This window comes from Myotis myotis, unplaced genomic scaffold (assembly GCF_014108235.1).
Source record: "Myotis myotis isolate mMyoMyo1 unplaced genomic scaffold, mMyoMyo1.p scaffold_m19_p_11, whole genome shotgun sequence".
Taxonomy (NCBI): Eukaryota; Metazoa; Chordata; class Mammalia; order Chiroptera; family Vespertilionidae; genus Myotis; species Myotis myotis.
The window spans coordinates 62,828,876-62,852,995 of NW_023416315.1; the positions used below are offsets into that span (position 1 = coordinate 62,828,876).

Genomic DNA, 24,120 nt, shown 5'->3' on the forward strand with positions numbered 1-24,120 from the left:
AATGATCTTACGTTTCATATCCCACAGGTACTTTAGACTCCACATGTAGGCATCACCATTTCTGGTAAAGACTACAGGGTTTAGAGTTGGATAGCCTTGGGATTAAAGGCTTGGGTTTTAAGTGCTCCATCACTTACTAGCTGTGTGTCTTTAAGTAAGCTATGTAGCTTTTTTTCTTAAATGTATTGGGGTGACATTGGTTAACAGGATCATATAGGTTTCAGGTATAGATTTATATGATACAAGATCTTTGTATTGCACTGTGTGCCCACCACCCAAAGTTAAATCTTCCGTCACCATATATTACGCTATATAACTTTTTGAGCCTCTGTGTCCTTAAATGTAAAATAAGATAATGATATCTTCCTCACATTGATGTTTTAAAGATTAAATAACACATAGAAATACATAGAAACCCTTAGCATAGTGCCAGGAAGCTATTTTGTCCAAAACCAGACGTAGCAGAGTAGTACCAGATTATATAGTTTGAATCTTGACTTACCACTTACTATATAACCTGAGGCGAATTACTTATCCTCCTTGTGCCTGTTTTTTCATCTATAAAGAGGATATTAGGATTATCTACCTCTTTGGGGGGAACACTTTGTAAAGTATATTATTCTCTAACCACCATGCTGTACACCTGAAATTAATACAAAATAATACTGAATGCAAACTCTAATTGAAAAAAATAAAAATATTTAATATATTTTAATAATGTAAATAATACAACTACATTAACAAAAAGTTAAAAAAAAGAATATCTACCCTTATAGGATTGCTGAGAGGATCAAATAAATTAATACATATAAAGCATGTAGACCAGTGCCTGGAACATGTCAGTGCTATTTAAAATTTACCATTACTATTAATAAATATAACGGGTACATCCCCCAACACACCCAAATCCATCTTCTCTTCTTATACATGGTGAGTTCATTCAATCAAACCACAAATATTTATTGGGAGCCTATCATGTGCTGGGCAGCATAGAAAGACAGTCTCTGACCTCATAGAACTTATGGAGTCTAGGGAGAAACACAGGCAATTAAATAAGGAATTACAAGGAAAGTATGAGGAAGTGATAAGGTAAGTACAGGGTGCTATGGGAGTATATGGCAATCATGTGTCTTGGGAGTGTGGCATCAGAGAAGCTCCACTTAAGCTGAAAGGTAAAGGATGAGTAGGGGCACCTGGTATATACTTGTGAGGAGAGGGATTGAGAACATATACTCCATAACATCTCTTCAACCTTTTTCTTCACACCAGCTGTCTAAAGTCTAACCATCATAATATCCATCTAAATCAATGCTTCTTAAACTTGAATGTGCCTACAAATTATTTGGAGATCTTGTTAAAATGCTGATTTTGAGCCGAAGCTGGTTTGGCTCAGTGGATAGAGCGTCGGCCTGCAGACTGAGGGGTCCCAGGTTCGATTCCGGTCAGGGGCATGTACCTGGGTTGCGGGCACATCCCCAGTGGGAGATGTGCAGGAGGCGGCTGATCAATGTTTCTCTCCCATCGATGTTTCTAACTCTCTATCTCTCTCCCTTCCTCTCTGTAAAAAATCAATAAAATATATTTTTAAAAAAATGCTGATTTTGATTTAGTAAGTATGGAATAGGTCCCAAGATTATAGTTTTAACAGCTTTCAAAATAATAGCAATACTTCTTGGACTACACTTTGACAAGGGCCTAGATAATTCCATCCTTGTAAAAGCCTACTTCAAGTTATTGATTTAACTTCTTTTTATGTGATTATCATCAGCACAATCATTTCCAAATCTGGTTCACATCACTTCCTTGCTCAACAGCTCCCCACCATCTTCAAAACAAAATCCAAACTCCTTAGCATGAAAATTCATGACTTACCATCTACATACTTCCTAAGCCTTCACTCTCTGAATTCCCCTACATCCTCACTTTGAAACACACACGCAGTTTCTTTCTCTCTCTCTCTCTCTCTCTCTCTCTCTCTCTCTCTCTCTCTCTCTCTCTCCCTCTCAAAATTTACCTTAGCTTAACTTTCTTAGGTACACATTTCCAGCTCCTGGTCTAGGTTAAGAATCAATTTTATGAATTACTGAGTAATCATCAAGATTGATCTCTATCATAGCACATACTGGTATCAGTTTTGACACTATAATTGATCACTTGCCTGTTTCCACACTAGAACTGCAAGCTATTTGAGGGCAGAGATTATATGTCTTATTCCTGTATTTCAAGTGCCTAATACATAGTAAAAAACCAATGAATATGAGCTGAATGAAAAAATGACTTAAAAACAGCTAGCTTGCCCTGGCCGGCTTGGTTCAGTGGTTAGAGTATTGGCCCATGGACAGAAGAGTCAAGGGTTCAATTCCTGGTCAAGGGCATATACCTCGTACCTCAGTTACAGGTTCCCCAGACCAGGTAGGGGCACCTGTGGAAGACAACCAATCAATGACTCTCACATCAATGTCTGTCTGTCTGTCTGTCTGTCTCTCTCTCTCTCTCTTCCCCCTCCTCCTTCCTCCCTTCCACTCTCTTTAGAGTAAGAACTAACAAAGCCATAAACAGAAATATCACTATTAACAAAAGTCTGCTTAGTATAACTAAATGTACATCCTTGCCACTCACTAATCCAATCACTGTTTCTCAGGTAAACAATTAAGCCATACAGCCCAGCCGGCATGGCTCAGTGGTTGAGCATCGACCTATGAGCCAGGAGGTCACAGTTTGATTCCCGGTCAGGACACATGCCCAGGTTGTGGGCTCCATCACCAGTGTGGAGTGTGCAGGAGACAGCCAATCAATGATTCTCTCTCATAATTGATGTTTCTATTTCTCTCCCTCTCCCTTCCTCTCTGAAATCAATAAAAATATATTTTAAAAAACAACAATTAAGCAATACAGAGACTACAGTACACTAAAGCAGGTACCAAGTCAGCCACTTTTTCCACTCCCTGTTAAGTCCTCTGGAATCAGGGAGTGGAGTGTGGACTTAAGCCCTCAATTTCCCTGAGACAGCGAACAGAGCTCCAGCTAATAGAGGTCAGAGTTTAGTTTGCTGCACAGTGAGCACCTACAGGAAAAACTGTCCTCAGAGAAAGACCAAGCTTACACTTGGAAACTTCTTTTTGAACTTTAAAACAACCAGAATGAGAGCGAGAGAGAATTTATATTCAGGGCCCTCAGTTTTACCACAGGTTGGAGGTTAGGGGGGAAGGATTGGACAGTATAGGGTAAAATAATGAAGCATAATGCCATTAAATAAATGTAGAATGTGGACTTCTTACTATGTTCTTTTATTAAAATAAACTTTTCATCGAAACATAACTTACCTATAAAAAAAAGTACACCAATAAAAAAGTTACAATTGGATAGAATTTCAAAAGTCAGCACACCTACGTAACCACTTACCCAGATAAGGAAATAGAACATTAACAGCACCAGCCCTAGCTTCATCTCCGAAATACCAAGGTTACGGGTTCAATCGCCACTCAGCGCACATACAAGAATCAACCAATGAGCCCTAGCCAATATGTCTGGGCAGTTTTCCCATGTACAAAAAGGCTGCTGGTTCGATTCCCTGTCAGGATACATGCCCAGGTTGCAGGCTTGATCCCAGGTAGGGGGCATGCGGGAGGCAGCCCATCGATGTTTCTCTCTCTCTCTCTCTGCCTCACCTTTCCTCTCTCTCTAAAAATCAATATAAATTTTTTTTTTTAAAAAAAGAATCAACCAACAAATGCATAAGTAAACAACAAATCAATGTTTCTCTCTCTCTAGAATCAATAAATAAAAAATTCTGAAAACAAATCAACATTACCAGAACCTCCCTCTCAGTTATTATCCTCAACTGATCAGTTTTGCCTGTCTTTTGTTTTTCAGTTTTGCCTGTTTTTGAACCTGATGTAAATATCATAAAAGATGCACTCTTAAGTACCTGCTTTCCCCTCAGCTCAATATGTTTCCAGGAGTTATCCAAATCTGTTGCATTTAGCAGTAGTTCATTAATTTTTATTGCCGGAAAGCATCCCATTGCATGGATATTCATAATTTATTGAATACATTCTGTTGAAAGTTGTTTTCAGTTTGGGGGCCATAAAAATATTATTGCTATGAACATTCTTGTGTATGTCTTACCCATAGGAAAATAAAAATATTTCTGTTGGATATATATCTAGGAGTGGAACTGCTGGGTTATAGGGTATACATATGTTCAGTTAGATAATAGCAAGCAATTTTCCAAAGTACTTGCACTAATATATACTCCTACCAGCAGAATGTCAGTTCCAGTTACTTCCTATCTTTGCCAGTGCTTAGTATTGTCTGTCTTTTTTACATTTTAGGCACTAAATAAATGGAGCTTATCTAACACACACATTTTCTCTATAAAGCATATTACAGCCTCTTTTGTGCTTAGGAATACTAGACATCACTTCAGCACTATGTCTGGGGGACATTTTAAATAGTGAAATCACCGTCCTTTCCCTTTGGCCAAGGCCATCAGCGGCCGTAAAAGGCTTGTTAAATGATTTCCAGAAAACATGTGGCAAACTCAAAATCTCTTAAGCCCTAACTTCCTTCCCACTCAAAAATCTCAAACCATTTATTTTGTGTGTAGAGGTTGTTCAACTAAAGGAATAAATGTCTGTTAAACTAAAACAACAACAACAAAGCCAAACAAACAGTGAAATCACCAAGTAAAAGCACAAAAATGCAAAAAATGTGGCACGAAGTAGACCTTGAAAAGGACGCTTGGATGAGAGGATGAGAGCCACACAGGAAGGCAAAGAGCTTGCCTTGTCTGACCTCAGCAGGGAATACACACATGCCAGGTGACTCAAATTTCTGCCACTCTGCACACGGCCATGAGTGACTACGGAAACAACTACAAGTATTGATATTGCTGTTACAAGTAAATTTTAGCGAGTAGGCAAATTTGTAAATACAGAATCTGAGAATAATGGGAATCAGCTGTGCTGTTCATCACTTGCTCTGAATAATTCCAAGACAAATTTACTCTGATTTTAAAGATTACAAGCTAATTTGTGCCTACAGATGCAGTAAATACCTTGTGAGGTCCATAAATCACCTGATTCTACTAGGTAGAGATGCTCTAGTCAAGATCTCCTGCCAAGTCTAATAGTAACAAAGAATGTGGAAGAGAATTCAATCTTCTTAAAACAGTGCTGACACTGTAGTGTTAACATGAGGCTAGCCCTGGTTGAGAAAGATCTTATACAATGAAGATTTCTAAAAGGTGATATTCACACATGGAAGACTACCGCTACTAAATAGTCATGCCTGTGCTTGGGCTGCTCTGCTGAAAACCAGCCTGGGACACAGATAGGTCAACGCAACCTAGTAATTCTGCCATGTTCCCCTCCTCAGTCATTCTTCCCCTTCTCCTTATCAGCTGCTATGTTCTCTACCCTTCTCAAATACACAACTATAACATCTATCCCTTACACTCAGTACATTGCTTGCACTCCTTTTTTCACAGAGAAAACCTTACCTATATCGATCTTTTATCTCCCTCCTGTTTTAATGGAAGGGGTTCTCTCTTCTCCTCTGTTATGGACTAAATGGTATCACCCTAAATTTGTATATTAAAGCCCTAACTCCCAATGTGACTATACTCAGAAACAGGGCCTATAGGAAAGTAATGAAGGTTAATGAGGCATTAAGGGTGGAGTCCTAATCAAAAGGGATTTTCATAAAGAAGACAAAGAGACACCAGAAAATACTCTGTCGCTGTGGCACACAGAGGAAAGGCAGCGTGAGGACACAGGAAGACGGCAGCCATCTATAAACCAGATAGGGAGGCCTCACCAGAAATGAAGCCTGATCGCCCCTGACTTTATACTTCTGGCCTCCAGAAAACACATAGTGTTATTGAAGCCACCCAGTCTGTGTAGTTTGTTATGGCAGCCTGAGTAGACTAACACACCACCGAAATCTAATCCCTCCAACCAGTGCTCTGGGTCAAATTCTCTCTCACCTTCTAAGGGACTGGTCTCTATCAATGATCCCCTCTCACTGGTGTTTCTTCAACCTCTCACCCTCTACTGACTTCTTCCCATCAGCACAGAATGTGTTCAGGTTTCTCCCATCTCCAAAAACTAAGTGTATGTGCCACCTTCCCCTTTCAGCTACTGCTCTCTGTACTTACATCAGAGAGAAACTCCGTGGCTTCCTAAGCTCACTATATCCTCAATTCTGTATTTCCATTCACTCCTCAATCTACTATAGCCTGCCTTCTGCAATCCACTGACACTACTTATGCCAAAGTTGCTATGTCCTTGTTGCTAAATCTAATGGAGACTTCTCAGCTTACTTCTCAGGAATTTGACACTATTAATAACTTTTCCTTGAAAGACTCTCTTCCCTTGGCTTTCCTAACATTATATCCAACCTTTCTTTGCTCACCAGAATACGTTCATTCTTAGTTTCCTTTGTTGCTCCTCCCCGCCTCCCTCATTTCTGGTCCCTCAAACATAGGAGCCCTTGAAGATTCTAATCTGTTTCCTCTTCACTCAAAACATTCTCTTTCCCATATCCATGGCTTCATTTACTATTACAGTAAACCCTTGATTTTGTGGACCTCAATTGAAAAAAAAATTATTTTTAGAGAGAGAGGAAGGGAGAGGGAGAGAAACCTCGATCTGAGAGCCATACATTGATTGGCTGCCTCCTGCATGTCCCCTACCAGGGATCGAGCCCGAAATCCAGGCATGTGCCCTGATTGGGAATGGAACTAGCAACCTTTTGGTGTACGGGATGATGCCCAACCAACGAGCCATACTGGCCAGGGCACAGACCTCAATTTAACAGACTTCAGATTTAAGGACAAAACTTCTGGTTTGGTCCCCAGTCAGGGTGTGTATGAGGAGGCAATTGATTGATGTTTCTATCTCACATCGATGTTTCTCTCTCCTCTCTCTCTCTCTCTCTCTCTCTCTCTCTCTCTCTCTCCCTCCCTCCCTCTCTAAAATCAATTTTCAAAAACATTTTAAATTAAATGAAAAAGAAAATAAATTCATTCACTAACTTATGGGGGAAAAGTCAGCTCAAGAGCTCACTCTTGTGGAGAGAGGGAGGGAAAGCAGAAGAGCTACAGCCAAACATAAATAAATATGCAACGTGTGTACAAACTAAATTCAGCAATTGTCCTTCTAAGGTAACCTGAAGGAAATGACCAAGAACACAATCAAGACACTGAGTGGTTGGAGCTGAGGTATTAAAAGTGTTACACACGCCATGGCTGGTTTGGCTCAGTGGATAAAGCGTCAGCCTGAGGACTGAAGGGGGGTTCGATTATGATCAAGGGCACATGTCGGGGTTGTGGGCTCGATCCCCAGTAGGAGGTGTGCAGGAGGCAGCCGAATAATGATTCTCTCTAATCATTGAAGTTCCTCTCTCTCTCTCTCTCCCTTTCCCTTCCTCTCTGAAATCAACAAAATATATATTTTTTAAAAAGTGTTACACACAATCCAAAGAGTTCATCCTTCAGGTCTCAACTCAAATGATACCTCTTCAAGGCCTTCTTGATCATCCTGTCTGGCCCTGCCCCCAACACTCTGAACCCATTATTTTATTTTCTTCAATTACTTACCACTATATGAAATCACTTATTTTTTTGTTTCCCCATTCTAGAATTTAAGCTTCAAGAGGGCAGAGACCTTATCTGTACTGTTCACCTAGCATAATGTCTGATACATAGAGATACTCGGTATATGTTGAAAATATACAGCTTCTACCACTGAAGGCATAGTAGTAGCCAGAGAAATTATAATAACAAGCAAAGAGCTGCAGGAGCACAGCTCAATGCTTGTGGGATCTGGAAAGGTTCAATGAGGAAATATTAGATTTGGATCTTGAAGAAATGTTATTTACACCTAACTCTTTAAGTTTCCAAAATTGTCATTGTGCTTGGCATCTTCATGCCTCTAATAACAATAAGGAAAAAGAACTACATTTATTGAATAATTTCTATATTTCCAAACACTACGTAGTTCTGGTATGTATTATCTCATTGAATCTTTATAATAACCTGTGAGGTAGGTACTTTTATCATCACCATTTTATCTGAGAAAATGGAAGTACAGATAGGTTAAGGTAACTGATCCAAGATCACAGCTAATAAGAGGCAGAGCAAAGACCCAAATCTAGGTACCTTTGCACTCTATCTGAAGTGCCCTTATCCTCACATGTTTGTTGAATGAACTCTTATTAACCCCAAACTACCTTGTAGGTAAAAAATTCCATCCTCTCTTAGGCCTTTTAAAACAATAGACAAAAGTAAACGTAGTTAACCCTGGTGCGATTCTGTCCTGGGTTTCTCTTCTGCAAACACGTAGTCTTTATCTCCGTTCACCTCTCTCCCACCTAAGTGCATGTCATCATCACCCCATGAAGATTCAATGGACATGAACATGAGTTCCCGAGGCCTCAGAACTGTCTTTTCAGTTGTGAACTCAAGGCTGACAAAGATCATCACTTTAACGTGGATAATGATGAAAATGAGCACCAATTTTCTTTAAGAACGGTAAGTTTAGAGGCTGGTACAAAGGATAAATCGCACATTTTTGAAGCAAAGGCAATGAATTAAGAAGGCAGTCCAATTAAAGTAACACTAGCAACTTTGAAAATGTCTGTACAACCAACAAGTTCCCTTGGTGGCTTTGAAATAACACCGCCTGTGGTCTTATGGTTGAAGTGTGGTTCAGTGTGGTTGGTGAACAGCACTTAGTAGCTGTGGAGGAAGATGCAGAGTCAGAAGATGAAGAGGAGGGGGAAGTGAAACTTGTAAGTATATGTGGGAAGCATTCTGCCCTGGAAGTGGTAGCAAGGTTCCACAGCAAAAATGTAAAACTTGCTGCTGATGAAGATGATGGTGATGATGATACTTAAAAAAAATTCTAAGTAATGGCAACCATTGTAGGAAAGGAAAGCTGTTTTTCTTTTCTTTTTTAAATCCTCACCTAAGTACATATTTTTATTAATATTTTAGAGAGAGAAAGGGAGAAGGCGGGGGAGAGGGGAAAGGAGAGGGAGAGAGGAAGGGAGGAAGGGGGGAAGGGAGGAAGGGAGGAAGGGAGAGAGAGAGAGAGAGAGAGAGAGAGAAACATAGTCTGGTTGCTTCCATATGCACCTCAATGGGGGACTGAGCCCTAACTCTGGCATGTGAATCGAACCCATGACTTTTCGTGTACGGGATGACGCTCCAACCAACTGAGCAACACTGGCCAGGGCAAGATGATGATTTTGATGAAGCTGAAGAAAAGGCTCCAGTAAAGAAATCTGTACAAAATACTCCAGCCAAAAATGCACAAAAATCAAACCAGAATGGAAAAGACTCAAAACCATCAACACCAAGATCAAAAGATCAAGACTCCTAAAACAAAAAAGGAACAGGAAAAAAACTCCTAAAACACCAAAAGGATCTAGTTCTGTAGAAGACTTTAAAGCAAAAATGCAAGCAAGTATAGAAAAGGTGGCTCTCTTCCCAAAGTGGAGCCAAGTTCATCAATTATGTAAAGAATTGCTTCTAGATGACTGACCAGGAGGCTAATCAAGATCTCTGGAAGCAGAGGAAGTCTCTTTAGATACTTTGTTAAAATTTCCAGCTGTCCTTTTTAAATTCAGAATGAGAACTTCCCTTAGAATGTCAGATAAATGTCCAGGTTCCATTGCCAAGAATGTGTTGTCCAAAATGCCTAAACAGTTTTTAAAGATGGAAGCCCACCCTTTGCTTGGTTTAAGTAGGTATGGGATGTTATGATAGGACATAGTAGTAGTGGTGGTCAGACAAATAGAAATGGTGGGGAAACGAAAGTATACATGTGACATAAACTCAATATTTTAATTTTAAAAAGTAAACACAGTTGAGAACCATATATATTTGGGGTAAATGATTCCGAGTAAACTAGGTTGTGCAACAGTGTGAATAATCACATGTACAACTGACAAAGTGTGCAAAATGAAGTCAAATAAGTAGTTCATAATGATAATTTATGAAGTCAGCCAGTAACAGGTAATGGTCAATAATGTTCAAAGCAATTCTTAGTATAGAACTACAACTCACAGGTTATTATATCCACTTCTCTCTTTATCTACTTTTCTTCCTTATCCGAAAAACAAAGCAGAGGAAAGTCCAGAGAAGGAAGATGTTTTACAGAGACATCACCTCTGTCTCACAGAGCCACCAGAGCACATTATTCTATTTTATAGATGTACCAGTCCACTTCCAATAGACATTTAGATTACTTCCTATCTTTTGCTATTTGTAAATCACCATGATAATACTGTAATGACTATTATTCAATATATGATAGGTCACACGTGTGGAGAACATCTATAGAATAAATATCCAGAAGTATTAGTTATTATTCTTTTTGGAAAAGGTGACTTTTGTCATTACCCCCCCCCACCCCCAATCCATGTACAATAAAAAATGAGGGTTGAGGGTAGAGTATCCACCAGCTACAAGCTAGACAATTATTGCACCTTGGTTTTACAGGCTCTTTTGTATACATGGGTATACACCAATACCCTTTTCCCTAGAGCAGTGGTTCTCAACCTTCTGGCCCTTTAAATACAATTCCTCATGTTGTGACCCAACCATAAAATTATTTTTGTTGCTACTTTATAACTGTAATGTTGCTACTGCTATGAATCATAATGTAAATATCTGATATGCAGGATGGTCCTAGGCGACCCCTGTGAAAGGGTCGTTCGACCGCCAAAGGGGTCGCGACCCACAGGTTGAGAACCGCTGCCCTAGAGTATTAGCTCAGTGATTTCAAGTTTAGACTAGTAGTCCTGAGTTTTCTGACCTGTCTCCATGCAATTTCTTATTACAGCTGGGTGGGGGGTTTTTTGTTTGTTTGTTTACAGATGTTTTTAGAGCAGTTTTAGGTTCACAGCAAAATTGAGCAAAAAGTGCAGGTAGTTCTCATATATCCCCTCTTAATACACATAGCCTCTCCCACTATCAACTTCCTGCACAAGAGTGATACATTTGTTACACTGACAAATCATTATCACCCAAAGTTCATAGTTTACACTAGGGTTCATTTTTGGGGATGTGCATTCTATGGACTTGGCAAATGTATAATGTATAATGTATAATGACATGTATCTGTCATCATTATACTATCATACAGAAGAGTTTCACTGCCCTAAAATTCCTCTGTGCTCTGCCTATTCATCTCTTTTACTCCACCCCCACCTTCCACGCCCCCATCCCTGGCAACCACTGATCTTTTCATTTTTTCACTGTCACCTTAGTTTTGCCTTTTACAGAAAGTCATAGAGTTGGAATCACATAGTATGTGACCTTTTCAGATTGGCTTCTTTTAGTTAATAATATGGACTTAAGGTTCTTCAGGTCTTTTCATGGCTTGATAACTCATTTCTTCTCAGTGCTGAATAATATTCCATTGTCTAAATGTACTACAGTTTATCCATTCACTTACTGAAGGACATCTTGGTTGCTTCCAAGATTTTGCAATTATGAGTAAAGGTGTTATGAACATTCATGTGTAGACATAAGTTTTCAGCTCATTTGGGTAAATACCAACATATGCAATTGCTGGATTGTATGGTAAGAGTATTTTTAGTTTTGTAATAAACTGCCAAACTGTTGCCTAACTCCCTCCCCACCTCTTTCCCTCCCTTCCTCCCTTCCTCCCTCTCTCCCACTCTCTCTAAAAATCAATGGGAAAAAATAAAATAAAATAAAAATCAATGGAAAAATATCCTTGGGTGAGGATTAACAAAAAATTAATTAAAAACAGCCCACCTAAAACAAACAATATCCTACTGCCCTCTAGTGGGGATAAACTGTAGGGATATACCAAATGGAGAGAGATGGGCTAATAAAACATTGTTCACAGGAATACTGAATAGTGACAAACGATTTTCAATTTTCTTCTCACTCTTTTTAAAACAAAAAATTAAAATAAAAGGAAACTATTTTTCAATCTTAAGCTATGTTAATCAAATGTGAATGCAGTGAAATAGAAAATTGGTTAGAAAAACAAAACAGGTGTTTGGAATTTATGTTCCCATAGTATACTTCCCTATACAGAGGAAATGAGAGCCAGAAGTCAGAGGTAAAGAGGAAGGATTTTACATAATTGATTGAGCAAGGATATAAATGAAGTGGTTTAAGATATGTAGTTTAAATACATGGTCAAGATTATGTATATGTTGATATATAGTTTTATATAATGCAATACATAATAATCTATAATAATAAAAGCATAATATGCTAATTAGACCAGACGTCCTTCTGGACGACTTTCCGGATGAAGCTGGGGCTGCGAAGAAGCTCGGGTCCCAGGTGCCTGCCGATGGCTGGAGGAAAGCTGGTGCTGGCAGCCGGGGGAAGGAAGGCCTACTCTTGCACGAATTTCATGCATCGGGCCTCTAGTGTATAATATTAGACGCACACACACAACATATTTTTCTGGAATGGAGCACAAGAAGCTATTGACAATAATGGTTATCTGTGGGGACAAGGAGTGAGTAGGCCTTGGGAAAGGAGGATTTATATATTTTAAATATATGTAATAAATGCACTTTTAAAAGTATAGGTCACCCTCGCTGGTTTGGCTCAGTGGATAGAGGGCCGGCTTGTGGACTGAAGGATCCTGGGTTCGATTCCAGTCAAAGGCACATGCCCAGGTTGTGGGCTAGATCCCCAGTAGGGGGCGAGCAGGAGGCAGCTGATCAATGATTCTCATCATTGATGCTACTCTCTCTCTCCCTTTCTGAAATCAATAAAATTTTTTTTTTTAAAAAAAGGTGTACTTCAATCATTTTAAAACAGTAAAATGAAATTTTACACTCGTCTACATGAACCTCTAAAATACATGGGAAATGAATAATATTTTGTTCAGAACAGTCTGTTCCAGTAGTTGCTTATAATTAACTAGAGGCCCGGTGCATGAAAATTCGTGCACTCAGAAGGAGGGGGGTCCCTCAGCCCAGCCTGTGCTCTCTTGCAGTCTGAGACCCCTTGGGGGATGTCTGACTGATGGCTTAACAAGAATCCTTAATGCCGTTAATCGGACATCCTTAGTGCTGTCATGGAGGTTCCCGCCACTGCCACTGCGCTGGTCAGCCATGAGCCCACCTCTGGCTGAGTGGCGCTCCCCCTGTGGAAGCGCACTGACCACCAGGGGGCAGCTCCTGCACTGAGCATCTGCCCCCTGGTGGTCAGTGTGCATCATAGCAACCGGTCATTCCCAGTCATTCTGCCATTGGGGGCAATTTGCATATTACCCTTTTATTATATAGGATTCTTGTTAAGTCCCACAGGGTACAGAGCTACATTATATATCAAATTCTCAAACACACAAAAGGAGAAAACCAATCAATTTAAAGTACTTTTCAGTATCAATTTGGCTCAACAAGTTAATTTTTTTTTTTAATATAGATTTTATTGATTTTTTACAGAGAGGAAGGGAGAGGGATAGAGAGTCAGAAACATCGATGAGAGAGAAACATCAATCAGCCGCCTCCTGCACACCTCCTACTGGGGATGTGCCCACAACCAAGGTACATGCCCTTGACCGGAATCGAACCTGGGACCTTTCAGTCTGCAGGCCGACGCTCTATCCACTGAGCCAAACCAGTTACAGCTACAAGTTAGTTCTTTAAATATTTCCATATCCCCCCCAAAGCTTCCAGGATCTGAAGGAAGAAATCCAAAATGTCTGCTCTCTACACAACTCATTCTTGAGCAGGCTCTTGTTCTGCTACTAGGTCTAAAGTCATTTTTCCATATGGTGTGTCAAAATTTTCCAATAGGTCTAAAAGAATGTCCTGCTGAGTCTCAAAGTCTATTGCTAATTCTGCATATACCTCCATCTCTGAGGAGTCCCAGCCTCACTAGCTAATGAGCCTTCTTATTAAGAAGACTGGAATTATGGGAAGTTCCCTCATATTTTAATAATTTTTTTTTGGTATATTCACCTAGCTTTTCCTTCTTCCTTCCTACTTTAAAGAAGAGATCTGTCTCATCTCTTCAAACTACTTCCCTTATACTTTTGTGTTATTTAAACAAAATTTTAATCTCACTATTTAGTCTAGTCACTTAGGTTGAAAACTTGAGTCATTATTATTCTTCCTCTCCTTCTAAAAATGTCGTTTGTTTCTTCTTGATACCACCTTTGAGTTAACTCAATAGGGAGAAGGACTCTAAAAAGACTCTCAGGTTAGTACCATCTGATAGGTAGTGACAAGGTCCAGAAACACCATTATTTTTAGTATAAGGTCCTCCCTTATACTTCTGCAAATGCCTTTTCTGTCTCCTTTATCTGTACTCTTTACTCTTTCTTATTTACTTTCTATTGGTCTTCCTTACTTTTTTCTAATGCCAAAGTGTATGCTACTTCCTATCTGAAGTTTTACCTTTATAATCCATTCTTATTCATTTCTGTTAAATTTTTTTTGAATTTTTATAAGTTTAGCCAAACTCTATTGTAATTATTACCTAAGTCAATTAACTGGCTTATGGCCCAGGCTCCTTTACATTACCATTCTTCCCTTTAAGCACCCACTAGATCAGTGGTTCTCAACCTTCTGGCCCTTTAAATACAGTTCCTCATGTTGTGACCCAACCATAAAATTATTTTTGTTGCTACTTCATAACTAATGTTGCTACTGTTATGAATCGTAATGTAAATATCTGATATGCAGGATGGTCTTAGGCGACCCCTGTGAAAGGGTCGTTCAACCGCCAAAAGGGTCGCCACCCACAGGTTGAGAACCGCTGCACTAGATCTTTGCAGCTGCTGGTAAATTCTCAAGATTATAGGCAGATTTTATAGTTCTTATTTCCACTATCTTATCCAAAATGTTTTATATGATAATCATGTGTGTGTCAATACTACTCTAGAAATTCACAGAATTCTAGAAGGGCACTTTGGGGACAATGACTTATATATACTCAGTCTTCTATTTCCATCCTCATTGGCCCCATCACCACCAACACCACTGCTGCGACCACATACCTCTCTTCCTTCCCATATCTCTTTATCTCTCTGGAAAGTGGTACCAAAGAATTATATGCTGTGCTTTTAGTTAATTCTATCTGTAAAGGTAAGTTGTAAGAGTAATTTGTATTTCCAAAAGTATGAAGTAGTAAAACACTGAATAAGACTCCCACTGTAAACAACTAAATATGTAGCATAAACACCTATTTAAATTTATTACTTGGTTGGCCAAAAGTTATGAACTGGCAGGGCTAAAAAAGGGAAAAACCCCAAGTAAAATCTGTTCAGCTGAGCCATTCTCATAATTCTGACCCACAAAACTGCAAGCAAAGTAAAATGATTGTTTAAAAGCTCTACATTCTGGCTCGGCCGGTGGAGTTCAGTGGTTGAGCATTGCCACATGAACCAGGAGGTCATGGTTCGATTCCCAGTTGGGGCACATGCCCTGGTTGCGGGCTCGATCCCCAGTAGGAGCGGTGCAGGAGGTGGCCTATCAATGATTCTTTCTCATCACTGATGTTTCTTTCTCTCTCCCCCCCACCCCCGAAATAAATAAAAATATATTAAAAACAACAACAACAAAAAACCCTCTAAATTCTGGCAGTAATTTGTTACGTAACACCACCAACTGTAGTAGGTATTACACAGTACTGTAGTGGACAAAATCTCCACTTTATACTATTTGAAATCAGTATGGAATCTTGAAGACATCTCTGCTTCACTTCTCTTTCTTCTTGCCCTAGAATCTCAGAGAGATTTTTAAAAATTCCAAACCACTCTTTTCTTAGGTGTGGAAACTTAGGTGTGATTTCAGATAAATGAAATCACAGAACTAATCACGGACCAAATTAGTAACAAAATATAGATCAATAGCCCTAACTGGTGTGGCTCAGTTGGTTAGAGCATGGTCCAGTGCACTGAACAGTCTCGATTCTATTGTGAACTGGTCTGAGGTTACGGGTTTGATCCCTGCTCCAGGTGCATATCCTGCTCCAGGTGCATATGTAAAGCAACCAATCAATGTTTCTCTCTCCCTCTCCCTTCCTCTTCCTCTGGAATCAATGAAAAACATATCCTTGGGTGAGGATTAAATAAACAACAACAAAAAACAAAACCATTAATGATTTTCAAGGTACCTTTTCCCCCTAACTAAAATTTTTTTGGCCCTAGCCAGCTTGGCTCAGTGGATAGAGTGTCGGCCTGCGGACTGAAGGGTCCCAGGTTCGAATAAGGCCAAGGGCACATGCCTGGGTTGCAGGCTCAATCCCCAGTGGGGGTGTGCAGGAGGCAGCCGATCAATGATTCTCTCTCATCATTGATGTTTCTATCTCTCTCTCCTTCTCCCTTCCTCTCTGAAACCAATAAAGAAATACATATTTAAAAAAAAAATTTTTTGTGTCTTCTCCTTCCTTTCTTTATTCCACTCTTTTTCCTTGTGGCAGGATAGTCAGAGTAGTATCAATCACTTATCCATGTGTTCTTCCCTCCAAAGAGCTCAGGCTTATGTACAATTCAAGGATTTAAAGAGCATTTCCTAGTCGGGGTGAGCCTCTAGCCTTGTAAGATGCCAGCCTCCCGGGGCAGTTGATAAGTATGATGAATTATCTCCAATAGAATGCAAATTTGTTACCAGGTGTATCTTGGTAAGGAGGTAGGGGCAATGGCAGTAGAAGGGCATTACCTGAGTAATAAGACTTACATAGCTTCCAGCAAGGAAGACAGCAGGAGTCCATTCCTGATTTAGACTGAAAACTGCTATGCTTTTGTGACTGTAATATGCAAAGGTCATTTACAAGTCTAATAATTCCCTAATAAAGGTCTAATTAGCAGTAAGGGAGGCTGGTGCATGGGATAGGGTCAGAAAGGAACCAAGAAAAAAATTAAAAGACAAAAAATAAACCAAACAGCACCAGAGAAACAGATGATAAAAAAAAGAAAAACAAAGCAGAGTGAGGCTGCATGAATACAGCAGCGTAACTATGAAGTTATGCGGACGTCTTCCCACAGCCCACATTAGAACTACAGCTGGATTTGTAGTTTTTGATTTATATTTAACTGGTTTCTATGTATAAACTTCTGTAGCATGGCCTTGAAGTAAGATTGCTAATAAGAGGACCTTTAAGTTTCTAAATTTCAGCTTAAAACTATTTGAAACCACCCAAATGTCCAGCAACAGGGTTGGTTTTGACTACATAAACTGAAGTACGTTCAAACAATGGAATAACATAGATCTGTAAAAAGAGGAAGCTTTTTTTGTATTCACACAGGAGGTTCATATTAGGGGTCCCTTTTATGTAAGAAAAGGAGGATAAGAATAAATATATGCATTACTTATGTTTGCATAAAGAAACAAGAAATAAAAACTAAGTCATGAAAGAAAGTTTCTGGCTATTTAAATGTAAATACTACTTATTTAGCATTTTTTCTTTTTAAATATATTTTATTGATTTTTTACAGAGAGGAAGGGAGAGAGATAGAGAGCTAGAAACATCGATGAGAGAGAAACATCGATCAGCTGCCTCCTGCACGCCCCCCACTGGGGATGTGCCCGCAACCCAGGTACATGCCCTTGACCGGAATCGAACCTGGGACCCCTCAGTCCGCAGGCCAACGCTCTATCCACTAAGCCAAACCGGTTTCGGCAATTTAGCATTTTTTCTTTGGTAATCCTCACCCAAGGTTATTTTTCCCACTGATTTTTATATATGTTTTTATTGATTTTTAGAGAGAGGAAGGGAGAGGGATAGAGAGATAGAAACATCAATGAGAGAGAAACATTATTGACCGGCTGCCTCCTGCATAGCCCCTTCTGAGGATGGAACTTGCAACCCAGGCATGTGCCCTGACCAGGAATTGAACTGGTGACCTCTTGGTTCCTGGGTCAATGCTCAACCGCTGAGCCACACCGTCCAGGCTCCACTGATTTTTAGAGAAAGAGGAAGGGAGAGGGAGAGACAGAGAGATGTCAATGTGAGAGAGACATATTGAGGGGCCAGGGATTGAGCCTACAACTGAAGTACATGCCCTTAACCAAGACCCTTCAGTCTGTGGGCTGATGATCTAACTATTGAGCGAACCTGCCAGCGCTAACTTTTGCTCTTTCCTAGCTAAGAGGTGAATTGGACCACCTAGATGGAATGTTAAATTTAATTTTATATGCCACAATAGAGTGAGGATGGAGTATATGATGTTGATTGATTTCCAAAGTCACCTCAGATCAGAGAAGAGATGACTTTTTCTCCATATCTGGACTAGACGAGTAATGGTAACACTTACTCTTCCCCCACAATAATGTTTCAGCCTATAATACCTCACTAACCCCTAAACAATATTTATAATTTAAACAAACACCTAACTATCTAATTCCAAGTACTTACCTAGTTTCTGTGCCATGTGTTTTAGGCTTCAGCTGTTATCATCCATCCAGTTGTAATTTTAAATACTTGTAAATTACTGACCAGCTCGCTACATGTAGTCTTTGCATATTGCCTCTATGCATATTTAATTAGAAGCCCTGGAACAACTTTTTTATGCCAATTTTCAAAAGTGTAACACTTTATAACCAAAAGTCATAAACCCTATGCCATGCTCTACAACCATTCATTTTCCTAGGTTTTCCAACATGCAAACAAATAGAAAGACAGCTTAGAATCTATTAATTCGTGCTCGCTTCGGCAGCACATATACTAAAATTGGAACGATACAGAGAAGATTAGCATGGCCCCTGCACAAGGATGACACACAAATTCGTGAAGTGTTCCATATTTTTTAAAAAAGAAAAAAGAATCTATTAAGTCCACCCCAAAATAGTGACGGTTTCCAATATGCAAACAAATAGAAAAAAAAACCTATTTATTAGTCAGCTACATTTAAGCTGCTGGGAAAAATGACTAAGGACCAACACAAATAGCTATAGGTAACATTATAATCAGAGCAAGAATCAAGACTAGGACTGTAAACACTATACTCTCTTCCCTCAATTTCTACCCTTTCTTCTTCTCTTCAATTACTGTCACCACTTCCTCTAAGGAGGGAGGTTGCAGGGAGCAGCTGGTTTACTCACTAAGCTAGCTTTATTTGGTTTACATGGCAACAGAAATGCACATAAAGTCAGGCACAAAAGAGCTATTTGTTTATGATTCCTTAGAATTCTTTTCACCCAGGTAAAAAGACCCTTAAGCGAACAAAAGAGAACTGAGAAAAAGGAGAGGTAAAAAGGATGTCCTAGTGAAAAGCAAAAGAGTTGGGCCGTGTGAATTGCTAACTGTGTGAATTTCTAGGTACTGTGCTTCTTCTGGTTTCTGAATCTTGTTCCTAGTGGCCAGGGCCCCAGATCTAGGGAACAAACTGAATAATGGTTACAAGGTTATGACTTCAAATTAACTTTCAACTGTTCGCATGTTCAGACCTCAGAATAACACTTGCCGTTTCAACCTTGTAGTTTTTGTAAACTAGAGCCAAGAGGAAATTACAGGCAACATCAAGAGTGGACACACCCAAACTTAGAAATATATCTCTCTTCAGAAACAGAGGGGAAGAGGGAATGATTATTTTTTAATCCACCCCACCCCTCTGCTATGAAATGAATATCTTTTTTAAAACTTTAATAAGCCTTGGCCAGCGTGGCTAAGTTGGTTGGGCATCATCCTGTGCACTGGAGGGTTGCTGGCTGGGGCACATATTCGGATTGTGGGCTTGATGCCCAGGTTTCGGGCTTGATCCCCAGTAGGGGGCGTGCAGGAGGCAGCCAAAAGGTATTGTTCTCACACTGATGTTTCTCTCTCCCTCTCTAAAAGTCAATAAAAAGTTAAAAAAACAAAACCCTTTAATAATAAGTCATTTATGTTCACTGTGGAAAACAATAAACAAAAGACAAAAATCAACCATAATCTCAACCTTCAACTGTTATCATTGTTGACATTTTAGAATATATCCTTCTGGTAAATTTTACATGCAAAAAATGAGAACATGTCATAACCTTTTTTTTAAACATTATTATTATTTTTTAAAATATATTTTATTCATTTTTTACAGAGAGGAAGGGAGAGGGATAGAGAGTTAGAAAGATCGATGAGAGAGAAACATCGATCAGCTGCCTCCTGCACACTCCCTACTGGGGATGTGCCCGCAACCAAGGTACATGCCCTTGACCGGAATCAAACCTGGGACCCTTGAGTCCGCAGGCCAATGCTCTATCCACTGAGCCAAACCGGTTAGGGCTATAACCTTTTTTATGTAATATATTATTACATATTTCATGTCCATTATATCATTAAATACTGTAATTGAGAGCATGAATTCTGAAGTCAGACAGCCATAACTGGATTCCAGCTCTTCAACTTACTGTATGATTTTATTATTTTTAAAAATATATTTGTATTGATTTCAGGGAGGAAGAGAGAGAAACATCAATGATGAGAGAGAATCATTGATTGGCTGCCTCCTGCATGCCCACACTGGGGATTGAGCCTGCAACCCAGGCATGTACCCTAATCGGGAATTGAACCGTGACCTCCTGGTTCATAGGTCAACATTCAACCACTAAGCCACACCAGCTGGGCTTACTGTATGATTTTAGACAAGTTATTTAAGCTCTCTCAGTACCTGAGTTTCTTTATATATAAAATGGAAATAGAAAGTGCTTACCTCACAGGCATAGTATTCTAAGGATTAAATGAGATAATAGATAAAAGAACAAGTCAAGTACATAGTAAGCACTCAACACCATAACCTTTTACTATGTGGCTAGTATCCACTGAATAAATGTATTCTAGTTTATTAAAAATCCCCTATTTTCAAAATAAAGATGTTTCAAAATTTATATTATAAATAGCAATGCAAGAAACACTGAATCTAAATCTTTACATCTGTGATTTTTTTAAAAACTAAATTCTTAGAAGTAGAATTCAAAGTCAAAAGGCACTTCTATTGCCAGAAAAGTCATATCAATTTATATTCCCATCTGCATATATAAAAATTTTCATCCACATAGAGATTAAAAAATATTCTTAAAATATTATGCATGAACTTTTATGTGTTTTAGATTTATAAACTATAAAATTCTGATAGGAAATTCCATCATTTCAGAACTGTTGGAAGTGAAAGTTTCCCTTGCTTTAGTTGTACCCCTATTTGGAGGTTAATTTTTATGCAGTCAAATGTATTGCTTTTATGAATTCTAATATTTATATCATACTAACTAAATAATCACTAATGGCTTCTTTCAGTAACTACAGTCTCTTTTTTATCTATGTATGCTTAAAATATAGAAGTTATTCATTAATGTACTTATTAAAAATTCAAACAATACATAAATATCCTATACTAGAAGCCCAGTGCACAAAATTTGTGCATGGGTAGTGTCCTTAGCAGCTGCCGGCTGACAGCCGGGGCCTCCCTTCGCACCGCCTTGGCCTGGCACCGCCTGCTCACCTGCTCCACCATCCCGCCCCAGTCCCACTCTCGTCGGGGCCCATCGGGGTGGTAGCACCTCCACTGCCAGCACCATGTCCCTGACACTCACCATGTTCTGTGCTGCCCCCTGGTGGTCAGCATACATCTAACCCCCAGGTCGGTTGAACTCCTACCCGTAGGGACAATTTGCATATTAGCTTATTAATAAAAGCCTAATATGCAAATTGTCCCCTTGGGCAGTCGTTCGATCAGTTCGACTGCTCACTATGACATGCGCTGACAACCAGGGTTGGGCGCAGAACGTGGTGGGTGTCGGTGACGCGGGCACTGGGAGTGGACTGCTGGCCTTGATGGGCCCCAATGAGAGTGGGACCACAGCGGGATGGTGGAGCAGGTAAGCGGGCGGCGCCAGGCCAAGGTGGGGGGCCAGGTGGGGCTGCGGGGCTGCAAGGCTGGGGGCGCAAACTGGGGCTGTGAGACTGGGGGCACAAGACGGGGCCCAATCTCCATAGGCCACCCTGAGGGACCCCATCCATGCACAAATTCATGTACCAGACCTCTAGTATTTAATAAAAGGTGAAATTATCCTTCACTTTTTCCCAGGAATTACTGTCATGATTAATTTAAAGTTCATCCTTCCAGACCTTTACCTATGAATTTACAGACAGACACAAACAGATTTTTTTAAAAAAAATAAGGTTTCCCAATCACGTTAACCTTTCTTTAAAAAAAAAAGAAAAGAAATATATATATATATATATTTTATTTTAGAGAAGAAAGGAGAGGGAGAGAAATAGAAACATCAATGATAAGAGAGAATCATTGATTGGCTGCCTCCTGCACGCCCCTCACCGGGATGTAACCCCGGTCATGTGCCCTAACTGGGAATCAAACTAAGACAACATTTAACCACTAAGCTACACCAGTCGGGCCACACACAGCTTTTTAAAAAAGTACAAATCTAATTAACATGTTGTACACCTTAAACTTACATAATGTCATATGTCAAATATATTTCAATTAAAAAAAAAACAACACATGTAAAAAGATGTTGCCCTAACTGGTTTGGCTCAGTGGACAGAGCATCAGCCTGTGGACTGAAGGATCCCAGGTTCGATTCCGGTCAAGGGCATGTACCTTGGTTGCGGGCACATCCCCAATAGGGGGTGTGCAGGAGGCAGCTGATCGATGTTTCTCTTTTTTTAAAAAAATATATTTTATTGATTTTTTACAGAGAGGAAGGGAGAGGGATAGAGAGTTAGAAACATCAATGAGAGAGAAACATTGATCAGCTGCCTCCTGCACACTCCCCACTGGGGATGTGCCCGCAACCAAGGTACATGCCCTTGACTGGAATCAAACCTGGGACCCTTGAGTCCGCAGGCCGATGCTCTATCCACTGAGCCAAACTGGTCAGGGCCGATGTTTCTCTTTTACCGATGTTTCTAACTCTCTATCCCTCTCCCTTCCTCTCTGTAAAAAAATCAATAAAATATATATTTTTAAAAAGATGTTTATAAGAAAAAACTTGATAGTCTATTTGAAGCAAATAAATAAAATTAAAAGGTACTGTAAAATAATCATGTATGCAGAAATAAAATGTATAAAAATAATAATACAATTGACAGGATGGAAAGATTGCCATATGTGAAGTGCCATAATATCACATGAATGTAGTCTCTGGTAAGTTAAAGATATACACTATAACCCCTGAAACAACCACTAAAAAAAAAGAAAATTAAGAGTTATAGCTAATAAGCCAGTTGGGAGATAAAACTGGATGATTAAAATATACTTAATACAGCCCTAACCGGTTTGGCTCGGTGGATAGAGCGTCAGCCTGTGGACTGAAGGGTCCCAGGTTCGATTTCAGTCAAGGGCATGTACCTTGGTTACAGGCACATCCCCAGTGGGGGGTGTGCAAGAGGCAGCTGATCGATTTTTCTAACTCTCTATCCCTCTACCTTCCTCTCTGTAAAAAAATCAATAAAATATATATTTATTATATATATATATACACACACATATATATACACACATACAAACATATATACGCGCGCGCACACACACACACACACACACACACACACACACACTTAACACAGCCCTAGCTGGTGTGGCTCTGTTGGTTGAGTGTTGTCCCGTGCACCAAAAGGTTGTTTACTCGATTCTCAGTCAGGGCACATGTCCAGGTTGCAGTTCCATCCCGTCAGGGTGCATGTGGGAGGCAACTGATCAATGTTTTTCTCTCTCTCTCTCCCTTTCTCAAATCAATAAGAATTATTTCTCTCTCTTGTTCCTCTTGCTTGTTTGCCTTGCCCTTGCACTCACTTGCTCTGTGATCCAGACTAGCCCACCATGTGGCCCTAGAAGCAGCATGGCCCCACATGTAATAGACTACAGCTGGGAATACAAGTTAAACTAGCCAGATGCTAGGCTGAATTGTGCTTTGATATGGAGCAAAGACTCTGGGTCTGGATTTAATCCTAGCTCCGCTAAAGACAAAATGGGACATTTTCCATGGTGGGATGAAGGGAAATGGGACTCTGGAAGGGAAACCCCTTAACTCTGTATCATCAGTAAGGTTTTCCACAATACCTCATCCTCCTTGGGGGCCTCAGGAAATTCTTGTTCCTATGGCACCCCAAGAGCTCCTCTTCCACCAGTGATGTGTGGGGACACAGAAGACACCCCACCGATAACAAAGGTC

The 24,120-nt window shown here is 39.8% G+C and overlaps 1 protein-coding gene, 1 non-coding gene and 1 pseudogene across 3 annotated transcripts in view; 2 read left to right on the forward strand and 1 right to left on the reverse strand.

Moving 5' to 3' along the window:
- AHCYL2 (adenosylhomocysteinase like 2) overlaps positions 1-24,120 on the reverse strand; it is a 165,294-nt gene that overhangs the window by 67,804 nt on the left and 73,370 nt on the right. The window lies entirely within an intron of this gene.
- Positions 8,385-9,596, forward strand: LOC118666535 (annotated as a pseudogene).
- LOC118666724 lies at positions 18,659-18,765 on the forward strand. The gene has a single exon (XR_004971053.1). It is a non-coding gene; the product is annotated as a U6 spliceosomal RNA (small nuclear RNA).